Genomic DNA, 15,535 nt, shown 5'->3' with positions numbered 1-15,535 from the left:
GTGCTCCCGGAGAAGAGACTCGAGGTGTTCGGCGCCTTCCCGGATGCTCCTCCTCCACTTTGAGCGGTCTTGGGCCAGGGATTCTCAGGAGTTGGTGCGGATGTTACATTTGTTAAGGGAGGCTTTGAGGGTGTCCTTGAAGCGTTTTCTCTGCCCTCCTGCGACTCGCTTGCTATGACGTAGCTCAGAGTAGAGCGCTTGTTTTGGGAGTCTAGTGTCGGACGTGCGGACAATGTGGCCCGTCCATCAGAGCTGATCGCGTGTGCGGCAAACTGGTGACCCTGTCCTACCAAGCTGATGGCTGATGTTCAAGAGTTATATGGGAGCTCAGCGCACCTGTGGGTTCCTGGCAATGGATAAAAGGCTCCTGTCAGCTGAGGTTCAGATTGTATAAACCTTGAGTGAACCATAAGCAGTTAGTTTATCACCCAACACCAGGCAGTGAATGACTGCCAGCCGATGGCCAGCACTTCCTGTAGAGTACTGGCTGATCTCCCATGGCATTGCATATGGGTAGCCTGGGATCTGGACCATGGGTATAATGTTTAGTCAAGATGGAGCAAAGTTTAGCCTGGTCTATCACTTTAAGGCCAACTGTGGCAAAGTGGACCAAATAAAAGGCCCTAGGTTCAGATAGAGGCATCCACAGATAAAGGCAAAATGCTCAGGGAGGTGTCTGTAGATTGGCAGCTCCTTGTAAATCCAGGCATTCTTTCTTTTATTGAACAGATTTGTTCGTTTCACCAAAGTGTGATTTGCACTAAAGTCATCATCATCATCATCATAGGCAGTCCCTCAGAATCGAGGAAGACTTGCTTCCACTCTGAATCCTTAGGTGACTGAACAATTCAATACGAGAGCCACAGACTCTGTCACAGGTGGGACAGATAGTCGTTGAAGGAAAGGGTGGGTGGGCCTGGTTTGCCGCACGCTCCTTCCGCTGCCTGCGCTTGATTTCTGCATGCTCTCGGCAATGAGACTCGAGGTGCTCAGCGCCCTCATAAGAACATAAGAATTAGGAACAGGAGTAGACCATCTAGCCCCTCGAGCCTGCTCCCCCATTCAACAAGATCATGGCTGATCTGGCCGTGGACTCAGCTCCACTTACCCGCCCGCTCCCCGTAACCCTTAATTCCCTTATTGGTTAAAAATCTATCTATCTGTGACTTGAATACATTCAATGAACTAGCCTCAACTGCTTCCTTGAGCAGAGAATTCCACAGATTCACAACCCTCTGGGAGAAGAAATTCCTTCTCAACTCAGTTTTAAATTGGCTCCCCCGTATTTTGAGGCTGTGCCCCCTAGTTCTAGTCTCCCCGACCAGTGGAAACGACCTCTCTGCCTCTATCTTGTCTATCCCTTTCATTATTTAAAATGTTTATATAAGATCACCCCTCATCCTTCTGAACTCCAAGGAGTAAAGACCCAGTCTACTCAATCTATCATCATAAGGCAACCCCCTCATCTCTGGAATCAGCCTAGTGAATCGTCTCTGTACCCCCTCCAAAGCTAGTATATCCTTCCTTAAGTAAGGTGACCAAAACTGCACGCAGTACTCCAGGTGCGGCCTCACCAATACCCTATACAGTAGCAGCAGGACCTCCCTGCTTTTGTACTCCATCCCTCTCGCAACGAAGGCCAACATTCCATTCGCCTTCCTGATTACCTGCTTCACCCGCAAACTATCCTTCTGTCATTCATGCACAAGGAAAGATCCCGTCCGAACTGACCCCCGTCCGGACGGAATTCCTCATCGGCGCCAAACCCCGGAACCTCCCTCGGGGGCCGGCGCCTCACAACTTGAGCCGCCTTGGGGAAATCCCCTCCGTGCCTTTCAGTTCCGCGCGGAGGGGTTTCCTGTACGGGCTGCTCCTGCACACCCTCAACTTTGCCATCCTCGCCGGCCGTCCGGACACGCCATGGCGTACCATCTTGCCGTCCGGAGGAGGTGGGGGTCCCCGATGGAGGGCACTCTACGCAGGGGTCCTCCCACTATTCATCGGGGACTTGGCCTGGAGGGTGGTGCACGGAGCAGTGCCGTGCAATAAATTTTAAAGCCGGTTCACGGACTCCCAGGCCGCCTGCAATTTCTGCGGTCTGGAGGAGTCCGTGTTCCATGTTTTTATTGAATGCACAAGGTTGCAGCCCCTGTTCCACTATTTGAAGGGGCTGCTCCTGAAATTCTGGCTGCACTTCAGTCCCACTCTCCTGATCTTTGGGCACCCTGTGCGGAGGGGAGTGGGTAGGTCCGAAGGCCTCCTCGTAGGACTGCTCCTGGGCACGGCCAAGGGTGCCATCAGCCGGTCCAGGCAGCGGGCGGTCGAGGGGGTCGTTCAACCTGACTGCCTGCCTCTCTTCCGCTCTTACATCCGGTCCAGGGTGTCCTTGGAGATGGAGCACGCGGTGTCCACCGGTACGCTCGCGGCCTTCCGCGAGAGGTGGGCACCGGAGGGACTGGAGTGCATCATCACGCCCGGCAACCAAATTTTAATTTGATTTTACGTTTTTTAAGTTTAATTTGTTTTAATTGCCGGTGCTTTTAGTGTCCCCTTCCCTTTTATAGGGGGCACTGGGGAAAATTGTGAATTTAGTGCCCAAAAAAAAAAAACAAAAAAGAAAAACACAAAAAAAACAACAAAAAAAAAAGGGGGGGAAAAAAAAGGGCCTTGTAAATGTCTGGAGTGTCACCCAGGTCGGGTGGCACCGTTTAATGTTTTTATGTTTTGCAGGTAAACTCAAAAGAGAGTTTCATGCACAAGGAACCAATGGTAGAGCAGTGGAGGCGTGTCCTGCTCAGTTGGAGCTGTGAGCAGTGAGTGGAGCTGCTAGCAACTTGAGCTCCTGCCTGGAGAGCCCTGAGACCAGCCCAGGAAGAGAAGGAAGGAAGGGGCTTCAACACCAACTTATACCCAGAGGGAGAGGAGGAGAACAGAAAACTTTAACAACTTTACCATTTCTGCAAGGAGTTGGAGAGAGGGGGAAAAGACAAACAACATCCAGTGTGGAAGGAGGGAGACTCTACATTTCAACAGGTGGGTGTTGGTGCATTTCCCAAAAGGACTTTGTTGTATCGGTGGGGGGAGGAAAGAAGACCACTGAGGGCCGGAACATCGCGGGGGGTGTGTGTGTGTGTGGTAGTGTGCGTGGGGGCCGTGCTTACAACTAGGCCCCCCCCCACAATTGGAACCCCCCCCACATTTGCCTAGCCTGGGATAGCTGGAGCTACCAGGCTGAAGATTCTTTAATCACCCAATTAACATCGTTAAGAGTGTGTGCCTGGTGGCTCTAGCTATCCCAGGTGAAGACGTCTTCTCCCCTCACCTGAAGACCACCCCAAAGACTTTTTTTTTTGCCATCTGGGGAGTGCACCCACCCACAGCTGCGAGGGGAGACCTGCCCTCGCAGCTCCCCCCCCCCCCTTCCCACCCCCCTCTCTCTTTCTCTGCTACTCTGTTTCTCCCCTCTCTCTCTGAGGCCTCTTTCTTCCAAATTAATAAAAAAAAACCATTTAAGACAACTGAGCAGAGGGAGCAAGGCCCCTCCCCAATTACCAACTAGGGGAGAGGTGCCTCGTTAAGGGCTCCTCTGCTCAGTTTATATACGAGGTCTAATTAAGACCATTAAGGCCTGTGACTTTGGGGTGGGTGTAGCCCTTAAAGGGACCCCGTGATGGCGACCCCATCCACGCCGGTGGCAGGGCCAGCAAGGACGTATGCGCAGGCGGTGTCCACATCCACGGCACCTCCTGCGCCACTCGCTGCCCTGCCACCTTTTACACTTATAACCAGGAAACACGGGGTCAAGAGCTACACTCACCCCACAATGAGCATCGAGGAGTGCGTGCGGGCGATGGCTGGGGTAGTCGGCCCCTCGGCCATTGTCGCAGCCTCCAAGATGTCTGGGAAGGCCGTGTTCTTCCTGGGGTCGGAGCGAGCGGTGTCCCTGGCCCTCGAAAGGGGGCTCACGGTGGGCGGGACGTTCCTGCCGGTGGATCCTCTCGAGGCCACCGCGCAGAGGGTCATCGTGTCGAACGTCCCGCCCTTTGTTCCCGCTGAGCTCCTCCTCCCTCACCTACAACAACTGGGGGAGGTAAGGTCAGGGATCAACCCCATACCGCTCGGCCTCAGGGAGAACAGCCTGCGCCACGTGTTCTCCTTCCGCCGCCAGCTCTTTGTCCGGCTGGCGCGGGAGGACACGACGGAGGGAAGTTTTAATGTGGTGCACGAGGGGACTGCCTACCGCGTCTTCTGGACGTCGGACGGCGTGCGGTGCCATGCCTGTAGGGAGGTGGGGCATGTTCGTAAGAACTGCCCCGCCTCCAAGGCCGCCAAACCACCGAAGACGGCCAAGGCTGGCGCCGCCGCCACCCCTCCCCCTAGCTGCGTCCGCGTGCCGGGAGCCATGGGTGCGCGGGCATCGTCGGAGGCCTTTGTTTTCAGGGCCTCCGGCGGGGGGGAGGGAGAGCGTCCGACCGGAAGGAAGGCGCGGAAGAAGACAAAACATCCAGAGGCGGGTCCCCTCGGTGCGCCAGACAATATGACCACCGCGCTCAGCCCAACCCAGTCACCGGCGAGCGCGGGGTGCCCCGAGCCCGTGCCCGGGCCCTTGAATAACACCACAGAGGGGCCCGGGCGCGGGCAAGAAAAGGAAAAGGGGGGGGCGGAGCGGGAGGCCTCGGCAGACATAGGGGTCTCCCTGCCTCCGCGTGCCCCCAGGAACAAAAGGAGGCGCGGCTCCGATGAGGCGGAGGGGGAACAACATCCCTCCGCGGAGGAGTCGGTGCCCGCCGCGTGTCCCGCGTCCCCCACCAGCGCTCCCAAATTGCGCTGCAGGCGTGAAGAGTCTGTCCCCGGGGAGGGTGAGGCAGTCGAGGCTGCCCAGCCGCTGCCTCCTGGGGATGGCATGGAAGATCTGCCTGTCGTGGGGGGCGTGGGGACCGCGGAGGAATGCGTAGCCGCCGGGCCGGGCGTCCCGGGGACTGAGGCGGGCGAGGCCGAAAAGGCCGAACCCGAGCCCGCCCAGCCAATACCCAACTTCCCCCGGGAGTCGCTCGACCCGGCAGAAACACGAACTGATTTTAATGAAACTGTAGATGCTGGGCCGGGGGGTGGCAGCGGGGAGGGGGAGGAACACCCACCCTCGCCTCTTACTTTGGAGCTGGTGCACTTGGGGAGCCTGGGGATTTCCCATGGCCGGGTCTCTCCTTGTTCCCCGGTTCCTGGGGCGGAGGGGGAACCCCTTCCGCTGTCATTTCCCGACCCAGCACCATTTTTAAAAGAGCCCAGTGGGGACTCCTCTGCCGACGATCCTGGGGGTGGGATCGGGGCAGTGCCAGGGCCGGTTGGAGCGGCCGGTTCATTTGCCGTACCTTGTGCGGTCGATGGGCTGGCTGCTGGCGGCCACCTCCCGGAGGAGGACGGGGACTCGGTGGGGGACGCGGGTGAAGACCTAGAGACCACCGCCAGTGAGGCGGTGGATCTGCTCGCGGCCGCCGCTGAGGCCCTCCTCATTCCTGCAAAGGAACTCCGGGACTTTTTGGCCCAGAGCCGGGGTCGCCGCGACCAAGCCCGACTGGCCCTGGAAAAATGGTCCGAGCCGGAGCTGATCAAGGGGTCCGTCCGCGCCGCCGTTAAAACCTTGGCCGCGGGCGGGCCCTTGACAAAGGAGCAGCACCTTGAGCTGCGCGAGCTCGAGGGACTCCTCGCTGGGCTGCGGAGGGAGCGGAGTTCAACAAAAGACTCCGCTCCCTCCCCCACAATAGGTTAAGGTAGAGGTTGCACTATGCTTTTGCCATGAAGATAACCATAGCCAGCCTCAACATCAACGGCGGCAGAGGGGCACGCCGTAGATTTGACAATTTTTCGCTCCTGCGGGAGGGGAAATATGCGGTGTGCTTCCTGCAAGAAACCCACACCGTTCCGGGAGACGAAGCCACGTGGCTCCTGGAATGGCAAGGAGAGGTCCGCATGAGCCACCTCACCGCCATTTCTAGTGGGGTGGCCATCTTGCTGGGCCCGCATTTTCAGCCGGAGATCTTGGGGGTCGAGGAGCCCGTGCCAGGCCGCTTGCTGCACGTAACGGTTCGCCTGGGGGACGTGCCGCTCCATCTCGTGAACGTGTACGCCCCTCATCCCGGCCCGCAGCAGACGCGCTTCTTTGAAGAGGTGTCCGCTCTTCTTGGCTCCGTCGACGTCGGCGACTGCATTGTCCTCGGGGGGGATTTTAACTGCACCCTCGAGGCGAGGGACCGCTCCGGTGCCCCGCAGTGCATGACGGCGATGGAGAAGTTGAGGGACCTGGTCGGGTCCTTCGACTTGGTGGACGTCTGGCGAAATCTCCACCCCGACTCCAGCGCCTTTACTTGGGTGAGGCCTGGAGTTGGATGGTCTAGAGTCGACCGCCTTTACGTGTCTCGGGCGTACGTTTCCTGCGTCCCGGCGGCCTCCATGCGGCCGGTGCCGTGTTCGGACCACCACCTGGTGTGGGCGGAGCTCGCTTCGCTCCGCGCGAGGACGGGGTCCGCGTACTGGCACTTTAACAACCGGCTGCTGGAGGACGTGCGGTTCCAGGACTCGTTCCGTCGATTCTGGTCCGACTGGAGAAGGAAGCAGGGGGGCTTCCCCTCCTTGAGGCTATGGTGGGACGTGGGCAAGGCTCACGTCCGCGTCTTCTGTCAAGAGTACGCGAGGGGGTCGACCAAGAGGCGGGCGGCCAGAGTCGGGCGCCTAGAAAAAGAGGTGCTCGACCTGGAAGCCCGTCTCGGTCAAGTCATCCGGGACCCGGCCCTGCGGACGGTGTACGAAGCGAAGAAGGCCGCGCTGAAGGACCTGCAGCTCGTCGGGTCCCGAGGCGCGTTCGTGAGGTCGCGGATCCGGTTCCTGCGGGATCTGGACCGCGGCTCCCCCTTCTTCTACTCGCTGGAAAAAAGGCAGAGTGTCCGTAAGCAGCTCTTGACGCTGCTGGCCGACGACGGCTCTCTCGTCTCGGATCCGGAGGGCGTCAACAACAGGGTCCGTGAATATTACGGGGCTCTGTTCTCTCCGGATCCGTCCAGCGAGGAAGCGCGTAGAGTTTTGTGGGAGGACATGCCGAAGGTCGGCCCGGAGGGCGCCGAAAATCTGGAAGCTCCGCTAAGCCTGGCGGAGCTGACCGGTGCCCTCGCCCGGCTCTCGAGGGGAAAATCCCCGGGGCTGGACGGGCTGACCGTGGAGTTCCACAGGGCGTTCTGGGACGTCCTGGGGAGCGATTACGGGCGGGTCCTGGGGGAAAGTCTGGCGACCGGGGAGATGCCCCTCTCTTGGCGCAGGGCAGTCATCGTCCTGCTGCCTAAGAAGGGCGATCTCCGCCTCCTTAAGAACTGGCGCCCGGTCTCCCTCCTCAGCACGGACTACAAAATCTTCGCCAGGGCGATGTCTGCTCGCCTTGGTGCCGTGCTGGACCACATGATCCACCCCGACCAGTCCTACACGGTCCCGGGCCGGACAATCCACGATAACATCCATCTGGTCCGGGACCTCATCCATTGTTCCCAGGAGGCTGGTCTGTCGGTCGCCTTCCTATCCCTCGACCAAGAGAAGGCGTTCGACAGGGTGGATCACGACTATCTGCTCGGGCGGTCAGTCGTTGGTGTGCGTCAGCGCCCAGCTCGCGACTTTCCGTCTTCAGACCCTGCAGAGATACCTTTACGTCGAGCCCCCTCCTAGGTGGTGCGCTCTGGCGAGGTATTTCTTCCGCCAGCAGCTCGACCTCAATTATGACACGCAGCTCCTGTTTGTGAACTTGGGGGGTGCCAGGACCGCCCTCCGGGAGCTGCCTGTCTTTTACAGGGAACTCATCAGGGTCTGGAACAAAGTCTCCACCAAGCGCAGCTCTCCGCCGGCTGGAGTGGCGGCCGTCCTGCAGGAGCCGCTGCTCGGGAATCCGTACCTCCACGGCCGAGGCTTCATGTGGCGGTCGGAAGAGAGGGCTGTGGCTGGTGAGGTGACCAGGGTCAGGGACCTGCTCGATGGCAGAGGAGCGGGCTGGATGGCGCCAGACACGCTGGCGCGGCGCCTAAACTCTGCCAACGTCCGCCACGCGGCCGATGCCATCGAGTCGCTAAAAACAGCTCTGGGCCCTGACTCCGTTAGGTGCATCGAGGAGGCTCAAGCACGTGGGGAGATCCCGTCCGAACTGACCCCCGTCCGGACGGAATTCCTCATCGGCGCCAAACCCCGGAACCTCCCTCGGGGGCCGGCGCCTCACAACTTGAGCCGCCTCGGGGAAATCCCCTCCGTGCCTTTCAGTTCCGCGCGGAGGGGTTTCCTGTACGGGCTGCTCCTGCACACCCTCAACTTTGCCATCCTCGCCGGCCGTCCGGACACGCCATGGCGTACCATCTTGCCGTCCAGAGGAGGCGGGGGTCCCCGATGGAGGGCACTCTACGCAGGGGTCCTCCCACTATTCATCGGGGACTTGGCCTGGAGGGTGGTGCACGGAGCAGTGCCGTGCAACAAATTTTTAAGCCGGTTCACGGACTCCCAGGCCGCCTGCAATTTCTGCGGTCTGGAGGAGTCCGTGTTCCATGTTTTTATTGAGTGCACAAGGTTGCAGCCCCTGTTCCATTATTTGAAGGGGCTGCTCCTGAAATTCTGGCTGCACTTCAGTCCCACTCTCCTGATCTTTGGGCACCCTGTGCGGAGGGGAGCGGGTAGGTCCGAAGGCCTCCTCGTAGGACTGCTCCTGGGCACGGCCAAGGGTGCCATCAGCCGGTCCAGGCAGCGGGCGGTCGAGGGGGTCGTTCAACCTGACTGCCTGCCTCTCTTCTGCTCTTACATCCGGTCCAGGGTGTCCTTGGAGATGGAGCACGCGGTGTCCACCGGTACGCTCGCGGCCTTCCGCGAGAGGTGGGCACCGGAGGGACTGGAGTGCATCATCACGCCCGGCAACCAAATTTTAATTTGATTTTACGTTTTAAAGTTAATTTGTTTTAATTGCCGGTGCTTTTAGTGTCCCCTTCCCTTTTATAGGGGGCACTGGGGAAAAATTGTGAATTTAGTGCCCAAAAAAAAAAAAGAAAAAAAGAAAAAACACAAAAAAAAACACAAAAAAGGGGGGAAAAAAAAGGGCCTTGTAAATGTCTGGAGTGTCACCCAGGTCGGGTGGCACCGTTTAATGTTTTATGTTTTGCAGGTGAACTCCAAAAAGAGTTTCATGCACAAGGAACCAATGGTAGAGCAGTGGAGGCGTGTCCTGCTCAGTTGGAGCTGTGAGCAGTGAGTGGAGCTGCTAGCAACTTGAGCTCCTGCCTGGAGAGCCCTGAGACCAGCCCAGGAAGAGAAGGAAGGAAGGGGCTTCAACACCAACTTATACCCAGAGGGAGAGGAGGAGAACAGAAAACTTTAACAACTTTACCATTTCTGCAAGGAGTTGGAGAGAGGGGGAAAAGACAAACAACATCCAGTGTGGAAGGAGGGAGACTCTACATTTCAACAGGTGGGTGTTGGTGCATTTCCCAAAAGGACTTTGTTGTATCGGTGGGGGGAGGAAAGAAGACCACTGAGGGCCGGAACATCGCGGGGGGTGTGTGTGTGTGTGGTAGTGTGCGTGGGGGCCGTGCTTACAACTAGGCCCCCCCCCACAATTGGAACCCCCCCCCACCTCCCCCACATTTGCCTAGCCTGGGATAGCTGGAGCTACCAGGCTGAAGATTCTTTAATCACCCAATTAACATCGTTAAGAGTGTGTGCCTGGTGGCTCTAGCTATCCCAGGTGAAGACGTCTTCTCCCCTCACCTGAAGACCACCCCAAAGACTTTTTTTTTTGCCATCTGGGGAGTGCACCCACCCACAGCTGCGAGGGGAGACCTGCCCTCGCAGCTCCCCCCCCCCCCTTCCCACCCCCCTCTCTCTTTCTCTGCTACTCTGTTTCTCCCCTCTCTCTCTGAGGCCTCTTTCTTCCAAATTAATAAAAAAAAAACATTTAAGACAACTGAGCAGAGGGAGCAAGGCCCCTCCCCAATTACCAACTAGGGGAGAGGTGCCTCGTTAAGGGCTCCTCTGCTCAGTTTATATACGAGGCCTAATTAAGACCATTAAGGCCTGTGACTTAAAGGGACCCCGTGATGGCGACCCCATCCACGCCGGTGGCAGGGCCAGCAAGGACGTATGCGCAGGCGGTGTCCACATCCACGGCACCTCCTGCGCCACTCGCTGCCCTGCCACCTTTTACACTTATAACCAGGAAACACGGGGTCAAGAGCTACACTCACCCCACAATGAGCATCGAGGAGTGCGTGCGGGCGATGGCTGGGGTAGTCGGCCCCTCGGCCATTGTCGCAGCCTCCAAGATGTCTGGGAAGGCCGTGTTCTTCCTGGGGTCGGAGCGAGCGGTGTCCCTGGCCCTCGAAAGGGGGCTCACGGTGGGCGGGACGTTCCTGCCGGTGGATCCTCTCGAGGCCACCGCGCAGAGGGTCATCGTGTCGAACGTCCCGCCCTTTGTTCCCGCTGAGCTCCTCCTCCCTCACCTACAACAACTGGGGGAGGTAAGGTCAGGGATCAACCCCATACCGCTCGGCCTCAGGGAGAACAGCCTGCGCCATGTGTTCTCCTTCCGCCGCCAGCTCTTTGTCTGGCTGGCGCGGGAGGACACGACGGAGGGGAACTTTAATGTGGTGCACGAGGGGACTGCCTACCGCGTCTTCTGGACGTCGGACGGCGTGCGGTGCCATGCCTGTAGGGAGGTGGGGCATGTTCGTAAGAACTGCCCCGCCTCCAAGGCCGCCAAACCACCGAAGGCGGCCAAGGCTGGCGCCGCCGCCACCCCTCCCCCTAGCTGCGTCCGCGTGCCGGGAGCCATGGGTGCGCGGGCATCGTCGGAGGCCTTTGTTTTCAGGGCCTCCGGCGGGGGGGAGGGAGAGCGTCCGACCGGAAGGAAGGCGCGGAAGAAGACAAAACATCCAGAGGCGGGTCCCTTCGGTGCGCCAGACAATTTGACCACCGCGCTCAGCCCAACCCAGTCACCGGCGAGCGCAGGGTGCCCCGAGCCCGTGCCCGGGCCCTTGAATAACACCACAAAGGGGCCCAGGCGCGGGCAAGAAAAGGAAAAGGGGGGGGCGGAGCGGGAGGCCTCGGCAGACATGGGGGTCTCCCTGCCTCCGCGTGCCCCCAGGAACAAAAGGAGGCGCGGCTCCGATGAGGCGGAGGGGGAACAACATCCCTCCGCGGAGGAGTCGGTGCCCGCCGCGTGTCCCGCGTCCCCCACCAGCGCTCCCAAATTGCGCTGCAGGCGTGAAGAGTCTGTCCCCGGGGAGGGTGAGGCAGTCGAGGCTGCCCAGCCGCTGCCTCCTGGGGATGGCATGGAAGATCTGCCTGTCGTGGGGGGCGTGGGGACCGCGGAGGAATGCGTAGCCGCCGGGCCGGGCATCCCGGGGACTGAGGCGGGCGAGGCCGAAAAGGCCGAACCCGAGCCCTCCCAGCCAATACCCAACTTCCCCCGGGAGTCGCTCGACCCGGCAGAAACACGAACTGATTTTAATGAAACTGTAGATGCTGGGCCGGGGGGTGGCAGCGGGGAGGGGGAGGAACACCCACCCTCGCCCCTTACTTTGGAGCTGGTGCACTTGGGGAGCCTGGGGATTTCCCATGGCCGGGTCTCTCCTTGTTCCCCGGTTCCTGGGGCGGAGGGGGAACCCCTTCCGCTGTCATTTCCCGACCCAGCACCATTTTTAAAAGAGCCCAGTGGGGACTCCTCTGCCGACGATCCTGGGGGTGGGATCGGGGCAGTGCCAGGGCCGGTTGGAGCGGCCGGTTCATTTGCCGTACCTTGTGCGGTCGATGGGCTGGCTGCTGGCGGCCACCTCCCGGAGGAGGACGGGGACTCGGTGGGGGACGCGGGTGAAGACCTAGAGACCACCGCCAGTGAGGCGGTGGATCTGCTCGCGGCCGCCGCTGAGGCCCTCCTCATTCCTGCAAAGGAACTCCGGGACTTTTTGGCCCAGAGCCGGGGTCGCCGCGACCAAGCCCGACTGGCCCTGGAAAAATGGTCCGAGCCGGAGCTGATCAAGGGGTCCGTCCGCGCCGCCGTTAAAATCTTGGCCGCGGGCGGGCCCTTGACAAAGGAGCAGCACCTTGAGCTGCGCGAGCTCGAGGGACTCCTCGCTGGGCTGCGGAGGGAGCGGAGTTCAACAAAAGACTCCGCTCCCTCCCCCACAATAGGTTAAGGTAGAGGTTGCACTATGCTTTTGCCATGAAGATAACCATAGCCAGCCTCAACATCAACGGCGGCAGAGGGGCACGCCGTAGATTTGACAATTTTTCGCTCCTGCGGGAGGGGAAATATGCGGTGTGCTTCCTGCAAGAAACCCACACCGTTCCGGGAGACGAAGCCACGTGGCTCCTGGAATGGCAAGGAGAGGTCCGCATGAGCCACCTCACCGCCATTTCTAGTGGGGTGGCCATCTTGCTGGGCCCGCATTTTCAGCCGGAGATCTTGGGGGTCGAGGAGCCCGTGCCAGGCCGCTTGCTGCACGTAACGGTTCGCCTGGGGGACGTGCCGCTCCATCTCGTGAACGTGTACGCCCCTCATCCCGGCCCGCAGCAGACGCGCTTCTTTGAAGAGGTGTCCGCTCTTCTTGGCTCCGTCGACGTCGGCGACTGCATTGTCCTCGGGGGGGATTTTAACTGCACCCTCGAGGCGAGGGACCGCTCCGGTGCCCCGCAGTGCATGACGGCGATGGAGAAGTTGAGGGACCTGGTCGGGTCCTTCGACTTGGTGGACGTCTGGCGAAATCTCCACCCCGACTCCAGCGCCTTTACTTGGGTGAGGCCTGGAGTTGGATGGTCTAGAGTCGACCGCCTTTACGTGTCTCGGGCGTACGTTTCCTGCGTCCCGGCGGCCTCCATGCGGCCGGTGCCGTGTTCGGACCACCACCTGGTGTGGGCGGAGCTCGCTTCGCTCCGCGCGAGGACGGGGTCCGCGTACTGGCACTTTAACAACCGGCTGCTGGAGGACGTGCGGTTCCAGGACTCGTTCCGTCGATTCTGGTCCAACTGGAGAAGGAAGCAGGGGGGCTTCCCCTCCTTGAGGCTATGGTGGGACGTGGGCAAGGCTCACGTCCGCGTCTTCTGTCAAGAGTACGCGAGGGTGTCGACCAAGAGGCGGGCGGCCAGGGTCGGGTGCCTAGAAAAAGAGGTGCTCGACCTGGAAGCCCGTCTCGGTCAAGTCGTCCGGGACCCGGCCCTGCGGACGGTGTACGAAGCGAAGAAGGCCGCGCTGAAGGACCTGCAGCTCGTCGGGTCCCGAGGCGCGTTCGTGAGGTCGCGGATCCGGTTCCTGCGGGATCTGGACCGCGGCTCCCCCTTCTTCTACTCGCTGGAAAAAAGGCAGAGTGTCCGTAAGCAGCTCTTGACGCTGCTGGCCGACGACGGCTCTCTCGTCTCGGATCCGGAGGGTGTCAACAACAGGGTCCGTGAATATTACGGGGCTCTGTTCTCTCCGGATCCGTCCAGCGAGGAAGCGCGTAGAGTTTTGTGGGAGGACCTGCCGAAGGTCGGCCCGGAGGGCGCCGAAAATCTGGAAGCTCCGCTAAGCCTGGCGGAGCTGACCAGTGCCCTCGCCCGGCTCTCGAGGGGAAAATCCCCGGGGCTGGACGGGCTGACCGTGGAGTTCCACAGGGCGTTCTGGGACGTCCTGGGGAGCGATTACGCGCGGGTCCTGGGGGAAAGTCTGGCGACCGGGGAGATGCCCCTCTCTTGGCGCAGGGCAGTCATCGTCCTGCTGCCTAAGAAGGGCGATCTCCGCCTCCTTAAGAACTGGCGCCCGGTCTCCCTCCTCAGCACGGACTACAAAATCTTCGCCAGGGCGATGTCTGCTCGCCTTGGTGCCGTGCTGGACCACATGATCCACCCCGACCAGTCCTACACGGTCCCGGGCCGGACAATCCACGATAACATCCATCTGGTCTGGGACCTCATCCATTGTTCCCAGGAGGCTGGTCTGTCGGTCGCCTTCCTATCCCTCGACCAAGAGAAGGCGTTCGACAGGGTGGATCACGACTATCTGCTCGGAACTCTGCGCGCTTTCGGGTTCGGGACGCATTTCGTCGCCCGGATCCGACTTTTGTACACCGCCGCGGAGTGTCTGATTAAGGTTAACGGGTCCTTGATGGCGCCCCTTCGCTTTAGGAGAGGGGTGCGCCAGGGATGCCCCATGTCCGGCCAGTTATACGCCGTTTGCGCGGAGCCTTTCCTGCGCCTCTTGCGGACGAGGTTGACGGGACTGGCTCTGCAAGGGCCGGACGTAGAGGTCGTCCTCTCGGCTTACGCCGATGACGTGCTCCTCGCGATAGAGGATCCCGCTGACCTGCGGAGGATGCGTGAGTGCCAGGAGATTTACTCGGCCGCGTCCTCCGCCAGGATCAACTGGGAGAAATGTTCCGGACTCCTGGTGGGTCAGTGGCGGGTGGACTCCCTGCCGGAGGAGCTCAGGCCTTTTGCCTGGAGCACGACCCATCTCCTCTATCTGGGAGTCTACCTTAGCCCCGACGAGGGAGCCTGGCCGGCGAACTGGCAGGAGCTGGAGGCCAAGGTCGCCGCTCGCCTAGGGCGCTGGACAGGACTGCTCCGAGTGCTGTCCTACAGGGGTCGAGCGCTAGTCATAAACCAGCTGGTGGCCGCAATGCTGTGGTACCGGCTGGTCACTTTGACCCCTCCCCCTGCGTTTGTCGCCAAGATACAGAAGAAGCTGGTGGACTTCTTCTGGAACAACAGGAAGCACTGGGTCTCTGCCGCGGTCTTGAGTCTCCCGCTTGAGGAGGGCGGTCAGTCGTTGGTGTGCGTCAGCGCCCAGCTCGCGACTTTCCGTCTTCAGACCCTGCAGAGATACCTTTACGTCGAGCCCCCTCCTAGGTGGTGCGCTCTGGCGAGGTATTTCTTCCGCCAGCAGCTCGACCTCAATTATGACACGCAGCTCCTGTTTGTGAACTTGGGGGGTGCCAGGACCGCCCTCCGGGAGCTGCCTATCTTTTACAGGGAACTCATCAGGGTCTGGAACAAAGTCTCCACCAAGCGCAGCTCTCCGCCGGCTGGAGTGGCGGCCGTCCTGCAGGAACCGCTGCTCGGGAATCCGTACCTCCACGGCCGAGGCTTTATGTGGCGGTCGGAAGAGAGGGCTGTGGCTGGTGAGGTGACCAGGGTCAGGGACCTGCTCGATGGCGGAGGAGCGGGCTGGATGGCGCCAGACACGCTGGCGCGGCGCCTAAATTCTGCCAACGTCCGCCACGCGGCCGATGCCATCGAGTCGCTAAAAACAGCTCTGGGCCCTGACTCCGTTAGGTGCATCAAGGAGGCTCAAGCACGTGGGGAGATCCCGTCCGAACTGACCCCCGTCCGGACGGAATTCCTCATCGGCGCCAAACCCCGGAACCTCCCTCGGGGGCCGGCGCCTCACAACTTGAGCCGCCTCGGGGAAATCCCCTCCGTGCCTTTCAGTTCCGCGCGGAGGGGTTTCCTGTACGGGCTGCTCCTGCACACCCTCAACTTTGCCATCCTCGCCTGC

This window comes from Pristiophorus japonicus, chromosome 12, assembly GCF_044704955.1.
Source record: "Pristiophorus japonicus isolate sPriJap1 chromosome 12, sPriJap1.hap1, whole genome shotgun sequence".
Classification (NCBI taxonomy): domain Eukaryota; kingdom Metazoa; phylum Chordata; class Chondrichthyes; family Pristiophoridae; genus Pristiophorus; species Pristiophorus japonicus.
Note: the sequence above shows the minus strand (reverse complement) of the source record.